Below are 24,585 nucleotides of genomic sequence, written 5' to 3'. Positions count from 1 at the left end.
GGCAGAAAATGTTACTCTTTTATAGGAAACATACATAAGCCTAGAAAGAACTGTGTTTGAGGAAGTGGAGAAGTGAGTGGTGTGATCAAATAGTTTAGTATTTTCCTGGAAGTCAGGGGTTGTTTTACATCCCTGGAAACAGACTATCTACACAAAATAAGATGTCATCTGTTAAGTTATATTTTTATTTCATCCTTCCTATATGAGTGCCCTGAATGCCCTTTATCTTGCCTAATTGTCTGGCTGAAAACTTCAGCTCAGTGTTGAACAGAATTAAGGAGAGTAGACATCCTCGTTTTGTTTCTGGTTTTAGGGAGGAACATCCAGTCTTTCATCATTACTTTCTAACTCTGTATTGATAGTCACTATTTGATGCATTGTTGTACCTATCTTTACTTTTTTATCTTTAGTCATCGTTTCTTTTAGTTCCTTGAACATATTAATGGCAAATTTGAAGTTACTGTTAATTCCAACATCTGGTCACTCTCATAGGCAGGTTCTGTTACCTGATTTTTTTTCTTTTCTTTTTTTCCTGGTGTATGGGTCACAATTTACAGTTTCTTTTCATGTTTAATAATTAATTGTTGGAAACTAGCCCCCTCCTCCCTATGCTTTTTATTGTTACTTGCTTGTTTTTGTGACTGACCAGATTATTTCAGTCAAGTCCACATGCCCTGCAGTGTGAGGACTCTGATGTTGTTCCTCAGAGGTGCGGCCATGGTCATGCCCATGTTTTAGTTGATTTTATGAAATAAATATTTTGTCATTTGTTATATGGCCTTAGCCTCATTTCTAGAGACTTTAAATGGTTGTTTTTTGTTTTAATAAGTTTCACTGGGGAGCAGAAATGCAGATGATCTTACAATGTCATCCACTCTCATGTGTTCCTATAAATTTTACTTTTATATTTAAAACTTTATTCTATTTGGATATTTTCTTCACCTAAGGTGAAAAAGAAACAGTTTTTTTTTTAACAGTTATTTTAACTCTTTATATTGACTTCATCTAACTGATCTAAAATATCACCTTCAACATAGGCTAAACTCTCATAAATATTTGGGTATATTCCAGATTATTATTATTATTATTTTCTTTGTCTGATTCACCTGTAGCATATGGAAGTTCTTGGGTCAGGGATCAAATCCCAACTGCAGCTGCAGCAATGCCAGATTCTTAAACCACTGCACTGGGTTGGGGGTCGAACCTGTGCAACCACAGAGACAATGTTGGATCCTTAACCTGTTGTGCCAAAGCAGGAACAACTTATTTTAATAAATTATTTTTAATTGAAGTGTAGTTGACTTAACAATATTATATTAGTTTCAGGTGTGCAACATATAGGTTCAATTTTTTTATAGATTAATACTATACAGAGTTGTTATGATATTATCAATTATATTCCTAACGCTGTACATTACATCTCTTTGTGCTTACTAGATCTGGACATATGTTTTCTTCCTCAGGCTAGGGAAGTTTTCAGTCATTATTTCGCCAAATATATTTTCTGTCCCGTTCTCTCTCTCTTATTCTGGTACCCCATTATGATAATGTTAGTGTGCTTAATGTTTCCCAGAGGTCTCTTAAACAATCCTCATTCTCTAAAAACTGTTTTTCCTCTTTTAATTAGGTAATATTTCACTATTCTCTCCTCCAGGTCATAATAATTTAAATAATTTAAATGAAAAAATGCATTAGAGGGAATCAATAACTGATGGTTTCATGATACAGAAGAATGCATTTTTAAATTTAAATTATGTTATTCACTTCTGATTGTTTTCTTTTATATTTTCTAATTTTTTTGTTGAAGTTCTAATTTTGTTCCTTTCTTCTTCTCCTGAATTCAGTGAGCACTTTTATGGCTATTACTTTGAAAATTTTATCAAATAAATTACTCATCATTTGGGTTTTTTTTCCTGGGGTTTTATCTTGTCCTTTTGTTTTCAGTATGCTCCTCTGACTCCTCATTTTGTTTGATTTTCTCTGTCTTTATGAAATTAGGTAAAACAGTTACATGCCTTGTCTTAAAGATGTGTCTGTGTGTAGGTGTGACCTTATACAGACTGTATATGCCAGTGCCTTTGGCAAGAGGGCTTGAGCTGAAGCAAGTGAAGCTGGGGCTTTTCCCAGGAAATGTCAGGGCCTCCACCTTGACAGGGTGGGCTGGATTCAAAGCCTGAAATTACCTTATCAAGTCTTCTCTTGCATAGCATTTCAAATTGGAATGTCACATACATAACTTCATTTGAACTTTATAAACATTTGGTATATTAAGTAGAGTAAGATATTAAGCTATATTCTTATTTGCTAGATGAATATTGTGAGATGCATCTTCCTAGTCCAAGGTCACATAGCTAGCAAGAAATGGTACAGGGTTTATATCTAGGTCTTCTGAATAGCTTCAGTTTAGTTTTTATAATAATTCAGGCATATATAAAACATGTACCTAAGACAACTCTTCTGCAATCAGCTTGACCTCTAACCTAAAGGGTGAAGTGTTTGGCAGTATTCAGTTATCATGAAATTCATGTAATTCTTTAAGACCTTCCTAGTAGCTCCTGAGCTGTGCCAGCTAAACACCTAAATTAAGAAGTGGGATTGATCCCAAAGAAAGAAGTTGGGTCTTGATTCACTAAAACTCTGATTACCTTAAGATGCCATTCTTGTGCACATTTAATGCTCTTCAGTGGATTTTCAACCGTAATCAAAATATATTTGTATGTTTCCTAGCTTGAAAAATGCTGCTGCTAAAATTAATTCAGTAAAGATCTCTTATAAGTGCCAGTTTGATGGATATGGATCAAAGTAAACTTTTAGAGAAAGTAAGTTAATCAATGATTCAGTAATCTGAACTTTAAAATATACTGCTAGTAGTCTTTGAATATAATGTTATGCATGGATGACACCTTAGATTTCCACTTGGCTGCTTGCAAAGAATAATGACCAATGTCACAAGCATGAAAGAAAAATCATACTGATTCTGGATAAATACACAGCATACCATATAGTTTCCCTAAATAGCACTTAAGGTATTTTTTCACTTGTAAGAAGCTATATTTTAATCCTCTCAATAAGTGAGACCATATTGTAGATGCTCAAAAAGCTTTATCAAAAGTATATGGTGCTCTGTTATAGTATATGTCATCTCAGTTATAGTGCTCTGTTATAGTATATGTCATGCCCCCTCTTAAAACTGAGGTTACCATCTTGCATTCCAAATGCTTGACTATTTGTGGTAGGATAAATTTAACAAATGTTCTCTTGATATATTATTCAGAAAAATTTTAGAGTGCAAGTTTTAAACTTTCTGATTATGAAAGAATAAGAGTACTTTAAAGCTCTTTAGGCATTTAAGCAGGCTAAGTGCCATCCTCTGAAATCTTACCAGTTTTTTTTAGTAGTATACTCTTATGACTTATATAAAGTTTTAAACTGAATAGGCAAATTATCTTTACATAATTTGGCCCTCAATTTCTGGCTCTGGGAAACTTGTTAACAATTAAATTATTTTTCTCCTAGTTTATATATTAGACTACAGTAGGCTTCAGCCAGTGATACAGCCAGCTCACTTGATGGAAACTAATTCTGCCTTGACAATACCTAAACCATTTGCAGGGTTTACAAAAAGTAGAATCTGCAGAAGTATACTTTCCTAACATTCTGTATATGGCCAAATGTAGCTTTTACATTCTGATGAACTTTAAAAATGCCAAAAGACTGAAATAATAGTTTTATTCAATGCTAAAAAAAAGAAGAGATTTCAAATTAGCCCTCTTTACTTTTGAACTAACTTTTAATAAAGGAGCTTTCGCCACAATTAAATAACCCTATATTATCATTAGTTGATTTAAAAATCAACTCCACTGGTTGCTAAACATAATGAAATATTTTTAATATTAAATGACTGCTATAAAATTAATATAATTGCTCATTTTCCTAAAGTTTTATTTTTAATTAGAAATATAAACTCTGTTAAGTTTCTGTACAAATGAATAGTAAGGCTCTTGAAGGCAGGAACTCTCACTTTTTAACTTTCCTATAATGCTTATGGAGCTTAGAAATGAATTTTATATTTGCATTTAATTTAGGTGCTATGGGTAGACAAACAAGTGAAAACTAGTATGCAAAGCCATATCTGTGTGTGCCAAGGGGTAGAAACAAATCTTCTTTTGAAACAATCCTTTTCCTAATGTTGGTCCATGGGAGTTTTCACCAAGCTGTCACCAAGTTTTGCCCAGTTTCCTACAAATTTCCTACAGATTCCATGAAACTGGGGTCTACCTGGCTGGGACTCTGCTGATTCTCCTCATTCTTGCCAGATTCCTTCTCCCAGAGCAAGACCTTTGTTTTCTGTGCTAGCCAGTGTCTGGGATCCCAGGTCAAATTTTGTAAATTGTATGGAGATCTAGCATGTTACTTTCCTGATGATAATATTTTAAATATTACAACTGATTGCAGACACTCAGCAGTAAATTCCAAAGAAGATAGGACTTTCTGAATATGATCAATAACTTGGATTATTTTTTCTGCTTATAAAGATTTATTTTACAAGTATAATTATTGATAAGAGTATACCTTATTTTTAAATTTCAGTTTTGTTTTAAATCCACGATGCAAAATTGGAAGCACAGAGCACTTCATAGTTAGGGCTCCCTTTGGCTCTCTCAAATACCATCTTTTTTCACTGACTATGGTAACAAGTTGATACCCACACTAGAATTCCTAGTCCTAGACCTGGAGCAGTTGCGCAGAGCTGACTTATAACTGTAAGAGGAAAGAGAAACAGAGGAGAAGAACAGATAAATTATTTGAGGGGAACTAGTTGTCACGCTTTTCCTTTATCTCATTACCTTTCATCTTCTTCCAAAGAGAAACAAGAAATCAAAAACGTACGTCTAAAAACCCGTTTCTGCTTCACTCACATTCATGTGGACCCGGAGTGCACATCACCTGCAAAAAAAAAAAAAAAAAAAAAAGATGCTGCCAACTGTGTCCCAACCACCATCTCCAAGAACAGCTAACACTTGTATCATGCTATATATCAGGCACTGTTCTAACTGCTTCATGTATGTTGACTCATTTTGTCTTCATAAAAATTTTCAACCTATTTTATAGATGAGAAAAGAAAGGCACAATATGGGACATATTTCTTATAGGTTGCATGACTATTAAGTAGTGAAGATGGGTTTTGGTACAAGCAGGGTACAGTTGAGGATCTGTTGTGTTAGCAATGTTACACTGCCCCAGGGAAAATTCTATTTTTTTATTCTTTATTTTTGTTTTGCCTTTTTATGGTCACATCTGTGTCATATGGAAGTTCCCAGGCTAGGTGTTAAATTGGAGGTGCATCTGCTGGCCTTTACCATAGCCACAGCAACTCAGGATGCCAGATCCTTATCCCACTGAGCGAAGCCAGGGATTGAACCCACATCCTCATGGATACTAGTCAGATTCTTAACCTGCTGGGAACTCCCCAAATTCTCTTTTTAAATGAGAGTCTGTTGAGGTTTTGTCATTTTTTTCTCAGCTATGTGATGATCATTTCAGAGGAAAGCATACACTTGTAGCCGAGCCAGCAAATGAGACATCTAGCAGGTAGCAGGAAAAAACAATTTTATTAGTGTTACTTGTCACACCATAATCAGTAAGAAAGCATCAAAGCTGTTACAGAACTCACCTTTAATTGAAGTCAAAGCCTCTTATTGAACACTAGTTATGTTTCAGCTCTGAGGTCCAAACTTAGAGGTGGATAGGGATGAACTCTTGATGTATGCAAAAGAATTATGTTGGACAAAATTATCCTGGGTAAACTGTTGATACACATGAACTATTGATACATGTGAAAGAAGCCAAAGAAGTGAACATACCGCATTATGCAATACATACATAATTAATCCATAATGACAGAAAGCAAATCTGTATTTGCCTGGTGACAGGGGGCTGGCAGATGGGGAAGGGATGTAAAAAAGGATAACAAAGGGACCCAAGGAAACTTTCTGGAGTAATGTGTTTTGTTATTGTGTATGCATTTGTACACTTTGAATAGGTGTGATTTATTGTATGTCAACTATACCTCGGTAAACCTGTAAAAAAAAATTAGATTTATAAAAAGGACATTTAGAGCACTGACCACAATGAGACAGGTTTTTTTACCCACCTGGAATCTTTCAACAGAATCAGATAGAGCTTATGCCCTATGAGTTAGGGAAGATGTTTTAAATTGGGAAAATCTCATAGGACAGTCTCTACCATCAATCTATCGACCTGGTTTTCGATACTGCTTGAAAGGCTTTCATGATTTTCAAGAATGAGGGAGGGAGAGATGGGAAGAGCACTCTGTTTTACTTTGATTTCTCGTTTCCAGACTGTGTTTATGGATCTAATGACTCCCTGCCACCACCACCCCCCAACATTCATGTTCCATAACCCCTTCAAACAGTCCTTTCCTTTGTGTGACAGTTTTAGTTAGATGCATGCCAGTGGGTTACTCCTATACCAACAATGAGTACACAGTGTGTATACAGCATAAATGGCCCGGTAAAACATGGTCCATTTCTTCTTAATGCGCTATGTCTAGCTGTTACTTAGCAGCAAAGCCTCTGAAAATGATTTGTATCATATCATTTTTGCCTCTTGCACAAGAGTAGCTTCCTGCATTTTTTACTTATGAGTGCAGCTCAGGTAGGCAGACTTTTCAGATTTTAAACATAATGAGGAGAACATCTTAATTTTATTGGTATTGTTAATGCTTTTAACAGCTGTCCTGACAATAGCTTTTATGAGAATAAATGCTTTCCCTATTATCATATTCCTAAGAAACTCCATTAGATGAAATCAAACCAAATTTGTCTGCTGCTTGATAAAATAGCTACTCTGCAGCCTTATTTAGATGTCTGGAGTTCTCAGGACAGTCTCTTGTTTTATTAGTAAGTATTCTGCTCAAGCAATCCTAGTCAATACTTCCATACAGTGAGATTTAACACCAAGTTACCCTTACATTGGGCAAAAATACACCTCATAGGAAAGGGAGAGTGTGCTGTTCGTGGGGAAAGTGACAAATGCAACCTTTGCTTCTATTATTTTTTGTCATTCTTTCTAAGGCAGGGAACTGGGCCAGGTATTTTTCCTTGCCACTACTTTGTGTTGCTCTTTATTGTTTCCTTGACTTCATGACACATCAAATTATCCGTCACTGCAAACCTTGAAAAACCATGCATTTTTTTTAGCAGGTATAAGAAAAGAAAAAATTTATTCCTGTCTGTTTTTCTTCTAATTCTGGTAAACATAAATAGCACTTCACTGAATGGGCAGCACTTCTGTTTGCCCTGTGTATTTTCAGCTGTCCTTGAATTCTTTCTTTTCCTTCCTTTAGTATTGGAAGTTAGTAACAGTGTTATTTCTGAAATATTGTGCATTGTTCATTTTTCAAATCTATTAAGTAAAGTCTTGTCAACTTGTGCACCTTTAATTAGGAGAAGGGATTTTGAGATGGAATATTCATGCAGCACTTAACAATACATTTCCTCTTATTATGAAATCAATTCATCAAGTGTAGAAAATTGCTGTAAGTACATAAATAAAAATAACCCCCAAATGAGCAGTCTGAACCTCCCACTATTATAAGTTAACATTAAGATCAAGAAATAATGAAGGGATGAATATAGTAACTCCAATAAGTTGAAAATACATTAAAACTAATAGGAATACAAAAAAAAAAAAGAATTCAAAAATATTATTAAAAGGCAGAAGTTAGGCGTTAGGAGATATCCCTGGTGAGTATTAGGGAGAGGTCATTAAAGCAGATGAATGTACTGTTTGGGGGGATGCAGTTGGGACTCACTGTGGAGTAATTAGTCATAGTCTCTTGGCAGCTCTATCACTCACTGAGTTTGAGAGAAGTACTTTTAGAATTGGAATCAACTTTTTAACGCATGGAAACCTCACCAGAGCAATGTTTAAAATTCAAAAGTGTTCCATACAAAATGGGACTTGGCTTCTTCCAGTGGAGTTTCACCAAGGAAGAAGTGATGCTCTTTTATTAGGAAACATCACGACATATGAAGCTATCCCAGTGCATATACCGAAATATAGCTAGCATACTTTGCATAAAGTAGAACCTAGTAAATTACACCTTTAATATGTGAAAGAATACAAAAGAGCTTTGAAATATCTGGTTGTATTAATATAGAACTAGGAGGTTAGAAGGATATATACCCCTTATTATGTATTTTTCTAAATACATTTTTCAGTTGACTTAACAATTCCCAAAAGAAGGCAACCACAGAATAAACTTTGTAGAACAAATACCTGTAAGGAATTCTGACCTGACAATTTATTGAATATCCGGTTCTGCGTTATCAAATATAAATGAAACCCCCCCATACACTAATCCCTGACTCTAATTTATTATTTGTATTGTACCATGGTCATGTTCTTGCTTTAAATATCTTGCAAAGTAATGATCTTTTGAATGGGAGTGTTTGTCTGTTTTAGACCTGGGTGAACAGAATAATTTTATTGGAAGGCAACCATTGTTGTTTGTAAATGGGATTCTATTTCTTGTTAATCCCTTCAAGAAGTTTATTGCTTCTATTTAAGTCTCTGGCAATTTTTTTCATCTGTGGAAATTTTTTCCTCAGCATAGCCTAAAGCAATTCAGTTTTAAGTATCCAAAGATTTAAACCTTAATGGCAAAACCCTTGGAAACTTTTGGAAATCATTTTGAATAAACATCCACATTTTCCTAACTGTTAATGGTTATTGATGTAAAAATACCATATCATAAATAAAATCACTTACAGGGAAGAGGAGAAATAAAAAGGGTCTTAGTGGAAAGAATTATTGAATAAAAATAATATCTTCTTAAAATACATTAGACTTTCCAATGACAAATCAGATCTTCTTTCTTTTATGAAAAGTATTGGACTGTGTTATAGATGCACCTTGCAAAAACATTCAGGAACAGAGGAAAGAGCTAGGACTATGTGTTTATGATTTAATAAACCTAATCCTTTACCAGAATCCTGTGTCCACCCCTCCCACCTCTGTGTACCTTGGACTCAACACCCTCTATAATCTTATCTCTTAATCCTCTTCCTCTTTTATAGAGGAAATGAGTGCAATCTATAATTTCTACTTTTGTTTAAAGCTATTTGAAATAGTCCTAAAATGTGGGACATTTTACAGAAGATTGCGCAGTAACTCTAAGGTGCCACAAATAGGCATCTTCTCCATCAATATTCATTTGATTGGTGTTTGATGCCTTCAGAATGTGAGGAAATATGATGGGTTGTTTGTGGGGATACGGAACAGAGTTTTTGATGTATCATGCTATACTTTTACTCTTCTCAAGGAAAAACTGGGATTCTTTCTGGATATCCTTTGAGAGCTATGGAGCCCCCAGATTGAATTTATATTGTAAATGTAATTTACTCATTTGGAGGCAATTAAGAATAATTAATCATTGGGGCTCTGGCTGTGGCACAGTGGGTTAAGTATTCAGTGCTGTCTCTGCAGAGGTGTGGGTTTGATCCCTGGCCTAGTGCAGTGGGTTAAGGATCCAGGGTTTCCAAGGATGTGGTGTAGGTTGCACCTGCAGGTCAGATTTGATTCCTGGTTCAGGAATTTGCATATTCCATGGGTATAGCCCCCCCCCTCAAAAAAAGAATAAGTAATCATTACTTTTTCTCTTATTCTTTTTCCTTTCCAATGAAATAATGTTAGAGCACTAAGATAGTTCATTGTGAGTGTTCACTAGCCTCAAACACCATGAGGCAGCATTTCAACTCCCAAAGTCATTGTATGTCACCAGGACTCAGTTAGTGGGCTCAGTTATTGCTACTGCTTACTGTAAAACAGGAAGAATAAAAACTCAACAATATCAACTTTTTTCTCCTCCCTTCTTGCATCATTTTTTTTGTATCCTGTTCAGTTTATTTTATTTTTTTAAAGCTACCTCCCTGTTCTTATTCCTCTTTTTCTTCATTTGTGTCTGCACTCTTTCTCAACTACAGTAACATATTTTTGTCCTTTTGCTCAACACTTTCTTTTTTCTAAACTCTCCACAGTCTAGTTTTGTTCTCATGCACTCCACTGTAACTGTTTATCCCCTCAAATACTTGATGAGCACCTACTATGTGACAGGCACTGTGCCACGTGCTACAAGCAATAATAAACAAGATAAAGTCCTTGAATGCCAAGAGTTACAGCCTAAGGATTCATGGATTTCCAGCTGCTTAATGCAAGTCTTTTCTTACTCAAGTCGTCCTCCTAGACCTATGCATCTTTTGATTATTTTGTTCATCCTCTTTTTAAAACACTCTCTTTCCTTCAATGATACCCCATTATGTGACCCCCCCCCCAACAAAGTGGGAAACTTTGACATGAGACTTTGGTAACTGGTCTCATTACTTTGTAATTTCAACTTTTGCTTTTATGACTACTCTGGACTGGCACTTCTTTCTTGTGAAGGAGAATCAACTGTTATCTTTAGGCTTATAATTCACAGATTTGCAACATTATATTTTATTATCTCTCTTTCCATTTTATTATTGGTTTCTCAAAATACAGCTTCCCTGCCTCCCTTTCCAAAATAATTTTTTTAAAGTAATTTGGCTAGCCTTTCCTTTAGTGAAATAATTTCAGTTTTAATTTTCTGGTTTTATCAGTATATCGCTATTCTCTCTAACACAGAGCTTAAAATCTTGGATTTACAATTGGCTTGCATTCCCTATAACAATGATTCTTAACTTTCTCTTTTTCCCTCTTTAATAAAACACTCTCTTTGAGTTGAGAATAACTAATACACATGAAATACAATTTATCTTTGGTTAGTTCTCATCAATCAAGATAATATTGAGTTCTATTTACAGACTTCTAATTTTTAAGAAATCAACTTTTTATTCAAATGTAAAATTACTTCATGATATTTATTATGCTTCTTAAAAGGCAAGCATGTGCACATGCGTGCACACACACACACACACACACTGTTCAAACATCTTTTACACCCACAAGTAGACTTTTATTCACCCCATAACTTCTCACAATTTTATGCTCCCTTAACTGAGAAGCACTATTTTACCTAATCAATCTTTTTTTGACTGACTGCTCAATGCTTTTATTTATCCTTTTGAAAAGATAATCTAATATAATGTATACAAGTAATAGACATGAAAGTACTGCATTATAAGTCCCTAGTGGGGATAAATAGATTGTATGAACAAGATTTGATCTTCTGTTTTCATTTACATAATAATATATATTTTTTTGGTCTTTTGTCTTTTTAGGGCCGCTCCCATGGCATATGGGTTCCCAGGCTAGGGATCTAATTGGAGCTGTTGCTGCCGGCCTATGCCAGAGCCACAGCAACTTGAGATCCTGAGCCGCATTTGAGACCTACACCACAGCTCACAGGAACGCCAGATCCTTAACCCACTGAGCGAGGGCAGGGATTGAACCTGCAATCTCATGGTTCCTAGTCAGATTTGTTTCTGCTGCACCACTATGGGAACTCCCATAATAAGTGTTTCTAAGACCTAAGGTATTTTACTTATATTCACATAGTCAACTTATACTTCTTCTTACAAAGTGATAGCTCTATTAAGTATTTTTTCCCTCCCCTCTAGAATTTCAAGAAGTCCTTTGGGCTATAGTACTGACTTACTAATACAGATTGTAGGACTTCTTCCTAAGAAGTGTTTCAGCCTCTTCCAGGAGTGCTACCAAACATTGCCTATGAAATGAATAATCAAGCACCCCACTCCTCCAGAACTGACTCTTGTAGGGTCTTGTCACAGTAGGAATTCTTGGACTCTATGGTGTTATAATAAATATTGTCTGAGATGAAAGATATGATAGAGTAAAATCAAGAATAATTTAAAATTCATGTATTAGTCAAGGGCCAACCAGCAAGAGATTTAATTAGGATCATTCAAATCCTTGGGCTAGAGATAACAGAGAATGAAAATAACTAAAGAACCTATGTTCCCTCCCTTTCTCTGATCATTCCAGAGCTCCTCATTGGCTAAACACAACTGAAAGCATGGTTATCCTATTGATACAATCCCTAAAGTTAAGCCTCAGAGGCCTAGAAGTGGATGTAGAAGGATGGAATGTGGTTCTAGAGTAGATCACAAAAATATTTGGCACTGACGACCTTGACTATTCATATCTACCATGTATTAAGCAGTCAGATACATTTCTTTTAATACTGACTGACAGGTGTCACAATTAACCACAAACATCAGGGCCTCAGAAAAGGCTAAATTTCATATTGATGCCCTTTGAATTCAAAAGAAAATTAAAATATCACTTAATAAAAATAATAATTACTTGCACTTTGCATAGCACTTTATAATCTTAAGTACTTTTACACAGATGGCCTCATTTAATAGATATTAGTAAAACAATAAGTAAAATCCATTGATTCCACATTATGTTCTGGGTGCTACTATGAAAGATATAATTCCAGTAACTCCAGGAGATTGCCCATTGCAAGGATAAAGAAAATTAGATTCAGTCATATTATCTAAAGTTTCCAAATAGTAGAGCCTATAAATTAATACAGAACCTGTCATCAAAACTATGACAAAATTCTGGTGCTTTTGACATGCACAGTAAAATGGAGAATAAATGTATATTAATAGTTATTCTGATGAGGAAAAAAGCCCTGAGGTTTTAAGAAGATAAAGTGAAAAGCTTTGGGTACTTTTGAGTAAATAACTTAGCACTGGGGCAATAGTCTTCTACTCTTAAGTTCAGAGGTATTTCCATTATTTCTCATTTGTAGGAGAGATTTCTTTAACACTGGTCATTATGAATTGATGATTCCAGATCTTATTAGAGATAATGTAAAAAAATATATATAAGTAGCTAAATATAAAAAGGTATGTTCTAGTTTTCAATGAACATGCAAAAATATGAAATCAACTTCATTTCATTTTGGTATACTTCAGTAGGTGTTGATACCAGAGATCCTCTGGTAATGCCACCAAATTTCTGTTGATGAGTGGCAATCAAGGCACATACTATTCAAACTGATGAAAATTAAGTTAAAAGAAAAAATATTAAAAGCCACAAGGGACAAGCAATAAATCACATATAAGGGAACCACCATAAGGATAGCAGCTGATCTTTCAACAGAAACTCTACAAGCCAGAAGGAAGTGGCAAAATACATTTTGAGGTGGTGAAGAGGAGAGATTTAGAACAAAGAATACTCTACCCAGCAAAGTTCTCATTCAGATTTGGTGGAGAGATAAAAAGCTTTACAGACAAGCAAAATATAAGAGAATTCAGCACCTCTAAGCCAGCTCTACATCAACTTCTAAAGGAACCTAAGCAGAAAAGAAAAATCCACAACTAGAAATAAGAATATTACAAATCAAAAAGCTCATTGGTAAAGGCAAAGATAATATAAAGGTGGAAAATCACCCTTTGAAAAATTTGATATCTAAACTAGCAAGCATCATGAGAGGACAAATGTAGAACATTGAAAGTGCATTTAAAATTAAGAGACCAGCAAGCAGAAACAATTCTGCTTACATATGGATGGATATATCAAAATATAATGGGAATCATAAATCAAATAATTGTAATGGTCACACACATAAAAAAGAAAAACCCAGCCAAATATAACCCTAAGGATAGCAAATCACAAGAGAAGACAATCAAAAGAGGAAGGAAAGAAAAAAGACCCAAAATAGCAATCCCCCCAAAATTAAGTAGACAGTAAGTACATACTTATCCATAATTACATTGAATGTAAATGGATGAAATGTTCCAACTAAAAGGTACAGAGTGGTTGAATGAATTAAAAAATATAGCCTATATTTATGCTGTCTACAAGAGACCCACTTCAGATCTAAGGATACATACAGACTTAAGTGAGGGGATGGAAGAAAATATTATATACAAATGGAAATTATAGAAAGGCAGGAGTATTCAGTGGACCATTGAAGAAATCATAGCAGAAATTAAAAGATACATGGAGACAAATGACAATGAAGATACAACAATCCAAAACCTGTGGGACACGGCAAAAACAGTCTGAGAGGGAAGTTTATAGCAATATAATTTTATCTTGGGAAAGAAGAAAAAACTCAAACAACCTAACCTTATGCCTTAAACATCCAAAGAAGGAAGAATGAAGCCCAAAATTAGTAGAATGAAAGAAATCATAAAGATTAGAACAGAAATTAATAACATAGTGACAAAGAAAACAATTGAGAAGATCAATGAAACTAAAAGTTGGTTCCTTGAAAAGATCAACACAATTGATAAATCTTTAGCCATACTTGTTAAATAAAAAAGGGAAAGGGTTCAAATCAATAAAATTAAAAATGAAAAAAGTTACAAATGACACTGAAGAAATACAAAGGATCATGACAGACTACTATGAGCAACTGCATACCAATAAAATGGACAACCTAGAAGAAATGGACATATTCTTACAAAGGTACAACCTACCAAGACTGAACCAGGAAGAAATAGAAAATATGAACAGACCAATCATATCACTTTTATATCATGGAGTGTGCAGACTCCTTGCTTTCCTTGGAGAATGCAAGATGGTGTGACCAAGTAACACAGTGGTCTAGAGCTGTAGCATCTTTGATGTTCTGATGCTTTTTGCATTTTTTTTTGTTTGTCTTTTTGCCTTTTTGCCTTTTCTAGGGCTGCTCCCATGGCATATGGAGGTTCCCAGGCTAGGAGTCTAATCAGAGCTGTAGCCGCCAGCCTATGCCACAGCTGCCAGCCTACACCACAGCCACAGCAACGATGGATCCGAGCCGCGTCTGCGACCTACACCACAGCTCACGGCAACGGTGGATCCTTAACCCACTGAGCAAGGCCAAGGATCGAACCCGCAACCTCATGGTTCCTAGTCGAATTCGTTAACCACTAAGCCACGACGGGAACTCCTTCGTTGTGTTTTTCAATATTCCACATAAGTAAAATATTTCAACCATTTTTATTAGAGCTATTTGTGGTGCAAAGTTTTCTAGCTTCAGCATGAACATGAGCAGCTTGAGTTTATATTTGGGACATGTTCTTTATATATGAATATTCTCTCTTGTCTCTAGGACAGTATCCTTAAGATGCTTGTATATCCTAAGGTCTTTAAAATTCACCTAATTCAACATACCACATTTCTATTTTTTAAGGCTAACCCATCTTGATTTTTTTCTCTGACTTACATACTTTAAACATTGGTATGGTCTTATCTTGTCCTGAAAATGAGTATTTATTTTTTTAGGATAACATCAAAAGAGAGAAGGGACAACATAGGGATAGGGGAATAAAAGCTGTGAACTATTATTGTATGTTACAAGGATATATTGTGTAACATAAGGAATATAGCCAATGTTTTATAATAACTGTAAATGGAATATAACCTTTAAAAACTGACTCACTATATTACACACTTTTAATTTTTATAATACTGTACAGCAACTATACTTCAATTAAAAAATCAAAATCCTTAATGCAAACCAAAAGATATTACCTAACTCTAAAATGTCCTCTTACCACTCCTTACTTCACTCACTGTGCTCTCCCTACCCTGGTCTTCGCTCAGCAACCCGCATACATCAAACTCCCTTTCATTTTAGGCCCTTTGTACCCCCACTTTCCTCTGCCTGAACTGTTCTTGGTACCTCTCATTGCTTGACTTGTGCTCCCCTTGAATTTCAGATCATGCATTAATATTAGTTTCTAGAGAAGACGTCCATGAACTGGTTTTAATATTGAAACGTTTATATATAATACCACTGTTTATACTCAGTGAGTCAGCCTCTCAATTTACATTAATTTATGAATCCGTATAAACTTTTTTTTTTTATCATCAGTTGTTCCCACAGGAAGTAAGATCAGGGATCATATTTCTTTTGTTTAGCACTTTACAGGTGATATAAAACACAGGGATCAGCACATAGGAAGCACTCAATAAATAATGCTGGGTGACTGAATGACTTCTGTTTACCAACCAGAATTCAGTGTCATCTGTGGTAGGAATAGGATTTGGATTCCCCATAATCTCTAGAGCATTTTGACTTAATTAATCTTCCTCCCATGTCCTCTTCTGTCTCTCTTCCTTTCCCCCAAATCTTATCTCCTTTCTGCCTTGGTTGATCTGTTATATGAGTCCTTTCTTAGACTACATTAACTTCCTCTCTTCTCTTCTGCTATTTTAATTTTCCATAAAATTTCACACTTGGTTTATCTCACTTCCTTTCTGATTTCACAATTTAACTTCATTTATTATTCAGATCTCTCAGTGATTCATGTTTGATTCCCCAGGTTTGCCTTTTGAACATGCATGTTTCCTTTTTCCCTCCTTCCTTTCCTTTTTTTCTGCTTTTTTTTTTTGGTTTAAATTCTGAGACTTTGTACCTATTATTACCTTCCCATTGCTCCTACACCCACATGTTCAATTAACACACTTGGTTTTTCATAATTACATCTTGAAAGTAATCACTTTTAATTAGAAGGGTGTAAATTCATACCCACAATGTCTGAATTGCCTTTCCCCCTTAAACAGCACCTTCCCCCTAATAAATGCCAGTACAAGTTTCCTATCCTCCTCTGTGCCCAGAAAACTTAGGGAACTTCTCCAGGTTCTCTCTAATTGTTTCATGTTGCCTGGCTTCTGTGATAGCCCCTTTATTTTGGGTCTAAACTTTGCCTATCTCTCTCCCTTTGGATTTGACTCTTTTATTTTAAAGTCTTCTCTTACTTTCCATCCCCAGATCTTCAATCAACCAATTTCCTCCTTTAAAACTAATCCTTCTTCTCTAAACCCAACCACATTAGAACCTTGATTGGAGCCCCATGCCTCCTGTCTACCTAAGATAAGAGTTCACACCCACAATAGGACAGTCTTTCTAACATTCTATGTGAAAAGTCAACAAAAGCACAGAGATATAAAAGGATGAAAATTGGGAGGAATTGTTTGAAATAGGAAACAAAATATAGGTTCTGCATGAAGCAAATCCTATTCTATAATTTCAGAATATTGTAAGTAGGTTTTGTAAATTTCCTCCAATTTAACTGTGTCACAGTCTCAAACATATGTGATAGTATCTACTTAAGTGAGACAATGTCTGCATTACTTCTGCAAAATATATATTAATCCCTGCTATAAAATATAGTCTATAAAAGGTGTATATTTGAACAATTCATCCAAGAGATGAGTCATCTATTGGGATTGGCTATACCTCACTTGGAACATGATAATAAATGGAGGCCACCTACCTTATGTGTAAATATTTTAAAAGTTGAAATAAGACCAGAAAATAATTTTCTTGCCTAGACATTTTCTATAGTGACCTAAAAGGCTCAGTTTGAATTTAAAATTTTCAGCTTCTTGTGTGTTTGTTTGTTTGTTTTTTTCTTTTTAGGGCTGCATCTGCAACATATGGAAGTTCCCAGGCTAAGGGTCTAATCAGAGTTGCAGTTGCTGGCCTGTGCCATAGCAATACAGGATCTGAGCTGTGTCTGCAGCCCACTCCACAGCTCACGGCAATGCCAGATCCTTAACCCACTGAGAAAGGCCAGGGATGGAACCTGCGTCCTCATGGATACTAGTCGTGTTCATTACTGCTGAGCCCCAGTGGGAACTCCCAAATTCTCGGCTTCTTAGAATGACTTGCAGGATTATGGTGCCTCTGGCTCTTCACCCTAGCCCACCTGTCCTTTCTTCCTCTCATTTCTGGGCCCCACACTGTGAAGAGACCTCATGGACACAAAGCCCACATGCCCAAGCTCTTTCCACAGCTCTGTAAACTGTCTCCTTGGGCCTACAGATAAATACATCTGTGGAATGACCTCTCTCAGGAGAAAAGACCTTGGGAAGAAGTCTGCACATATCTTGCATTCAGGGTTTGGGATATTTGGGCAGTGGTTTCTGGTTCCAGGAATCTCTCTTATAATATAGAAAGGTATTGGGAAACTTGGAGTGGGGACAATACTTTGACTTGTAAACTCATCCTATTTATTGGAAGAGGTATAGCCAGCAAAGGGTTCAAGCTAAAGTTAGGCTACCCAAATTTGAAAAATCAGGACAGGAACTTTCCTTTCTGATTGAAGGGTGGATTGGTCTTTAGGATCTTTTAAGAATTTATCTTTTGGAAAAAAAAAAGAGTCCCTGTTGTGGTTCAGGGGGTTATGAACCCGACTAGTATCCATGAGGATGTGGGTTCAATCCCTGGCCTTGCTCAGTGGGTTAAAGGATCCAGTGTTGCAGTGAGCCATGGCGTAGGTCACAAAAGCAGCTCAGATCTGCTGTTGCTGTGGCCATGGCATAGGATGGCGGCTGCAGCTCTGATTCAGTCCCTAGCCTGGGAACTTCCATATGCTTCAGGTGAGGCCATAAAAAGAAAAAAAAAAAGAAAAAGAATTTATGTTTTGCAAGTAAACTCAAGCATGTATTTTTTCTTCATCTAGAATAAGAGTTCAGTAGAAGATATTAGACTGGGTAGGATTTTTTTTATTATTATTTTTTATTTTTTAAATTAAAAAATTTTTCTTTTTCTTTTTTTAATTGTAATCAGTTATTTCCCCAATACATTTTTTTTCTACTGTCTAGCATGGTGACCCAGTTACACATACATGTATGCATTCTTTTTTCTCACATTATCTTACTCCATCATAAGTGACTAGACATAGCTCCCACTGCTACACAGCAGAATCTCATCGCTAATCCATTCCAAAAACAATAGTCTGCATCTATTAACCCCAAGCTCCCAATCCATCCCACTCCCTCCACCTTGGAAACCCCAAGTCAATTCTCCAAGTCCATGTAAGCTGGTACAACCACTATCAAGAACAGTATGGAGGTACCTTAGAAAACTATACATAAAACTACCATATGACCCAGCAATCCCACTCTTGGGCATATATCCGGACAAAACTTTCCTTAAAAAAGACACATGTACCTGCATGTTCATTGCAGCGCTATTCACAATAACCAAGACATGGAAACAACCGAAATGTCCATCGACAAATGGGTAGGATGTTTTAAAAGATAAAAAGACCAGTTTGTTTTCATTTCATAAAGTCCTCTAGAAACCTTGAGTCCATCATCAAAAATCAAAAGACCAAGAGTTCTCGTCATGGCACAGCAGAAACGAATCTGACTAGGAACCAGGAGGACTCGGGTTTGATCTCTGGCCTTGCTCAGTTGGTTAGGGATCCGGCATTGCCATGAACTGTGGTGTAGGTCACAGACTTGCTCGGATCCTGAGTTTCTGTGGCTAGAAGAAGAAAATAAATTCTTTAAAAAAGAAAAAGAGAAAAAAAAAAGACCTGTAGTGAAGTTACACAAAGCTGAGTGACACTAAAAATTCAGACTAATATTGAACATGAATGGGAATTAAAATTCTTAAGGCTTGGGGACAGGAATCCTTTAAGAAGGTTGTAGGAAATTTAGTCTTAATATAAAATAACCTGAGCTTCTAAGGGAGAACTTTAGGACTATTTAATAAAGGGTCTTTATCCATATTGAGCCTAGATTCAAGAACATTTGATAGGGCCAGAGAATTGAAAAGTACAGTGAAGCTCAGGATGAGAGGTCATACAGAGGTCATACTGAAGTCACTTTCAGAAGATCAGGAAGTAGCTTCAGAGAGCTTGAGATACTCAGGAGACTTCACAACAGAGCTCATGAAAGTCACCTCAGAATTTACTCAGACAGAATGAGGAAAGAAATGCATGGTCATTACAAGATATCCCAGTCCCTAAAAAATTGTATTAACTGTTAAAAATTTAGAAACCTTCCCTATAACTATTCATTCATTTATGTATTACTTTAATTTTTTAGTAAATTTTTATATCACCAAAAGTTCTGTGTTGAAAGCAACAAATTTGACTCAGGGAAATTTTAATGTGCACTTAATTTATGGAAAAATAATTTATAGATTGGAGAATTTGGGGGAGGGAAGGAAGTTGGATATTAATCAAGCAAGGCTAGAGCCATCTCAGAGGAACACTTTGGTGCCTCTCTTTGAGATATTTGCTCCAGATTCATTCCTAGGTGGGTCAGCATTATTAGCTGATCTGAGGTCCTATGCCCACCGACTAACAACCAGAGGGGCAAAAAAACACACAAGCTTTAGACATTTTAGCATCTTTAAAATGAGATGACTCTTGCTTCCCATACGATTCATTTATTTGGATGCTGAGTAAATAACTTGAAAATGATGACCACCATTGCTCTGAAAAGAATACATTTTTTTTTGGCTGTCTGAGGAGAAAAAGTAAAGTTATAGGGTATGTCTAAACTTGGGTACACAGAGATAACAGTTTCCAGAGAATAAAAATACAGTTTTGTCAGAAATTAAGGGAAAGAGAAGTTAGTGAGGTCCTATCTCATAGCAGATATGTAGTGACACTTGCTATTCCTTTCCACTGTGTGCAGTAAAGGGTTAACTCACCATGCTGGGTTGCCCAATACTAAAGCTCTTCAGGACTGGCTCTTGGGTGGCTCCTAGGAGACAGCATTTGAACCACTGGATTATCCTATCTGGTAAAAATATCTTGTATAACTGAATCCTTGGGCCATACCAGACAGTTATACTAACAGGATTTAATGTAAATGCCAATTTTTGTGTGTATGTTCAGGACTTTGAGCCATATTATATCAGTTTGACCTCTGGGGAGTCTCACCTCTGAGTTGTTGAGGTCAGTCACATAGATATTGCATGCCTAGTTGAATTACTCTTAAATAAAATCTCTGGATACCAAGGCACAGTTGAACTTTCCTGGCTGGCAGCACTTCACATATGTTGTCACATGCTGTTAGGAGAAATAAGTACTGAGTGTGTAACTCCATGGAGAGAGGACAACAGAGCTCATGTCTGGTGTCTTCTGAATTTGCCCTCTATGTTTTTTTTTTCCTAAATATAATCTATATACTCTTGCAATAAAAACTGTAACCATGAGCATAAAAGCTCTCCTAGGTCCTGTAAGTCCTTCCAGTGAATCATCAGACTTGAGGGTGGTTTTGTGGACTTCCAACACACATGGGAAATGGAATTTAACTTAGGGATTCTTCAAGACCTTTAGTTAAAGAGCAGAAGCCATTTTCTCTACTTACCAAATGTTTTCTCAGGGACTGCTATCATGATGCATTGCATGAGATTGTTCTGTTTTTATTTAAGGATAAATGTAATGCCCTTTGGACAGAAGGCAAAAAACAATAAAATGGAGAATGAATACTTGAGAAAATGCTTCCAGACACACTGTGTAATAACGTGAGGAGCACGATAAATAAGAAACAGATGAAAGAGACCTGGACGTTTACATTATTCATACAAAGCAAAGCAACATTACAGTACTTTACATCAATTTCTTTCTTAGAATGGAGTTTATTGTACACTATTTTTGCATAAATTGTTTTCGTTAACTCCCCCTTTTGTGTCCATGTTGAGTACATGTCCCATATTTTTTCTTTATGAAGTTGAGTTGGCAAGATGTGAGTTACAGTGACAAAACAAACATGACAAATTTCTGCTGCCCCAGTGAAATTTGTTCAGTATGGAGTTCTTTTCTCCTTAGAATCCTAATGTTATGCTCAAGCAGTCCTTTCCATCCATCAGATAACATGCTGCCATCTGTAGCAGTGCCAGCGTACCAAGATTTATGTGTTACTATTTAAGGAATTTAGGTTTGGCAACTTTCGTGCTGTTCATTTGGCCAAACAATAATATGCCAATTAACCTGCTTGACCTAAATTATACAGCACTTGAGAATGTGCCAACCCAATTGCTCAGTTGGCTGAGCATTCCTGACCCTACAGTTTTGCATATAAGGAGCTTTACGTCACAAAACAAATGGTTATTGGACTGTTCCACTTCATCATCTGAAAGGGAATTAATTATCTTCAGTTTACTAAAGGAAATTTATATTTCATTTGGTTTGTTATGATTATACTAATATTGCACAATTAATATACATCAGCAGGGACAAAAAGTTTACTTCCTTTCTCAGTATGATCTGTATTTTTTAATTATCTGAAACACTGATAAGGAAGTGAAATATTCATGTTTGTTTTAGTTTGAGCTTAGGACATGAACTTCAAGGTCTATAATGAGTTTCAGAGAACATGAATCCCATAAGATATATGCAAAGTTTTATATGCATGTGTTTAAAGCATTTTCTGGAAACATTTTTCTTAAGATTCTCAAAATGGTTTCTTGACCTCCAAAATGAAATTTAAAAATAGTAATTGGATATTCAAGACCGATGATCCTTTTCAGAATAACTTCTTTCTCTGGGCCCATATCACTGATTTTCTTATGATTGCTTATTATGCAATGCTGAAAAATTGTTGCCATGTCTCTCACTGCCTCTACTCCCCACCAACCTGCCACCTTAGCAAAATTCAAATAAATAAAACTTTCCCATAATCAGAAACAAATTAAAATAGTAAAGATTGAAGAAAATTATTGCAAGGAAGCTCTTAAAGGGTTAAATTTCCAAGCACAGGTCAAAACAGTGCTAAAATTGCTCAGATCCCACAGACTAAAATCTCTCGCTATCTTGAAAACAGAAGAACAGGAAAAGAACTTAGACAAGAAAAATATTCAGCAGAGAAAGAGAAAAAGAAAAATGATAAGTAAAATACAAGGTAGAAAGATTTATAGGGGGCTTTAAAAATGTGTAAATACTCTATGTACATAATATATAGAAGTAGCCAAAAAAGCTAGGGATATTATCCTATAAATCAGTGTTTCTCAAATTTTATAGGGCATAAAGATCATCTGAGGCTCTTATTAAAATACATATTCTGTCTGTGTAGTTCTGAGCTGGAATCTTCCATTCTGTATCTCTAGCAAGCTTCCAGGTGATAGCAATGTGTCTTTAGACCATTCTTTAATTAGTAGACTGTAAACTAACATCAAAGGCTACTGACTGCCTGAATTCCATAACACCTGCCATCAAACCCGAGACTTTTTAAAAAACTGTGCTGAAAGCAAAAGAAAAGTAGGTCTGTGCATGTCTTATGAGAAAGCAAGAATAAGTAAGTTTAATAGAAGATTGGAATATTATCTTGTCAATGCTAACCAGTATCATAGGAAGATGCTTTCTGTCTTTGCTAATATACTATTGTAAAGATGATAAACATCAGTGTGATTGAGTTAGTGCATATGGGAATTGTTATTTAAATGTTTTCCAATAAAATGGGTAAATGTACATATGCTTAGCCTGATGCTTAGTAAAAAGTATTGTGGTAGTTATAATAATAATAATAATAATAATAATAATAATAATAATAATAATAATGGAAAACAACTTACCAAGCAGTATAGGTGGCTTTAAAGTTCTGCCCCATCTTCCCAGTACTTCTGCTCTCTTTTTCATATAACTGTTTATTAGTTTGTGTTCATACGCAGATTCCTGATTTAAGTATAAGAAGAGAAATGTGTATTTTTATTATTTCTCATAACAGGCTACTGACTTTTCTTTCTTCATATGCACCACATTATGTATATCTTCATATATCAGTGTATTTGATAGCATGTTTTTATTCTTTTCTACAATGGGATGGTACAATGGTTTATTTAACGAGTCTCCTATTTACAGATTTTGGGTTTCGTTCCCCTACAATTAATAATAACATCGAATCTAGTTTTTACATTTTTAAGATCCTAAATATTTTTCTTTAGATAAAATATATATACAAAGTCCCAGTATATAAGAGGGATAAGGGTTCTCCATACAATTCCAATGTATGAGGTTATTTCCCCACACATCCAAGAAATTTTTCAAAATTAGCTGGATCCCCTACAATTCAACTCATTTCTGAAACTGTGCCATTTTTTGGTATACACGCATGTGTACTGTAGGAAAACTCCCTATAAGTGGGATTGTTGAGTACAAAAATACATTCATTTGTAATTTGATAAATACTGCCAAATTTCTCTCCATAGAGGTTGGTAGCTCTGTAATTAATAGCATATTTTCTCATAGCCTCACTAACAGAGAATGTTAACACTTTTTGGATTTTTTGCTAAACTAATATATGAAAAAACATACACCTGTGTAGTTTAAATTGGCATTTCTCTTGCTATGAGTTAAATTCAGCAACTTTTTATATGGTAAGGAATTACATGAGCTTCCTTTTTGGTGAAGTATTTGTTCAATTTTTTACTCATATTTCTATTGTGTTATTGACATTTTATGATTCATTTCTGGAGGAAATTTTTTTAATATAATGATTTTTAATTTTTTCAAGTATATCTGGTTTACAGTGTTCTGACAATTTTCTACTGTACAGCATGGTGACCCAATGTACACGTATACATTCTTTTTTTCTCATGTTATCAGGCTCCATCATTAGTGACTAGATATAGTTCCCAGTGCTACACAGCAGGATCTCATTGCTAATCCATTCCAAAGGCAATAGTCTGTATCTACTAATCCTAAGCTCCCAGCCCATCACACTCCCTCCCTCTCCCCCTTGGCAACCACAAGTCTATTCTCCAAGCCCATGATTTTCTTTCCTGTGGAAAGGCTCATTTGTGCCATATATTAGATTCCAGATATAAGTGATATCATATGGTATTTGTCATTCTCTTTCTGACTG

Source organism: Phacochoerus africanus, chromosome 11, assembly GCF_016906955.1.
Source record: "Phacochoerus africanus isolate WHEZ1 chromosome 11, ROS_Pafr_v1, whole genome shotgun sequence".
NCBI lineage: Eukaryota > Metazoa > Chordata > Mammalia > Artiodactyla > Suidae > Phacochoerus > Phacochoerus africanus.
This window is presented reverse-complemented; position numbering follows the sequence as displayed.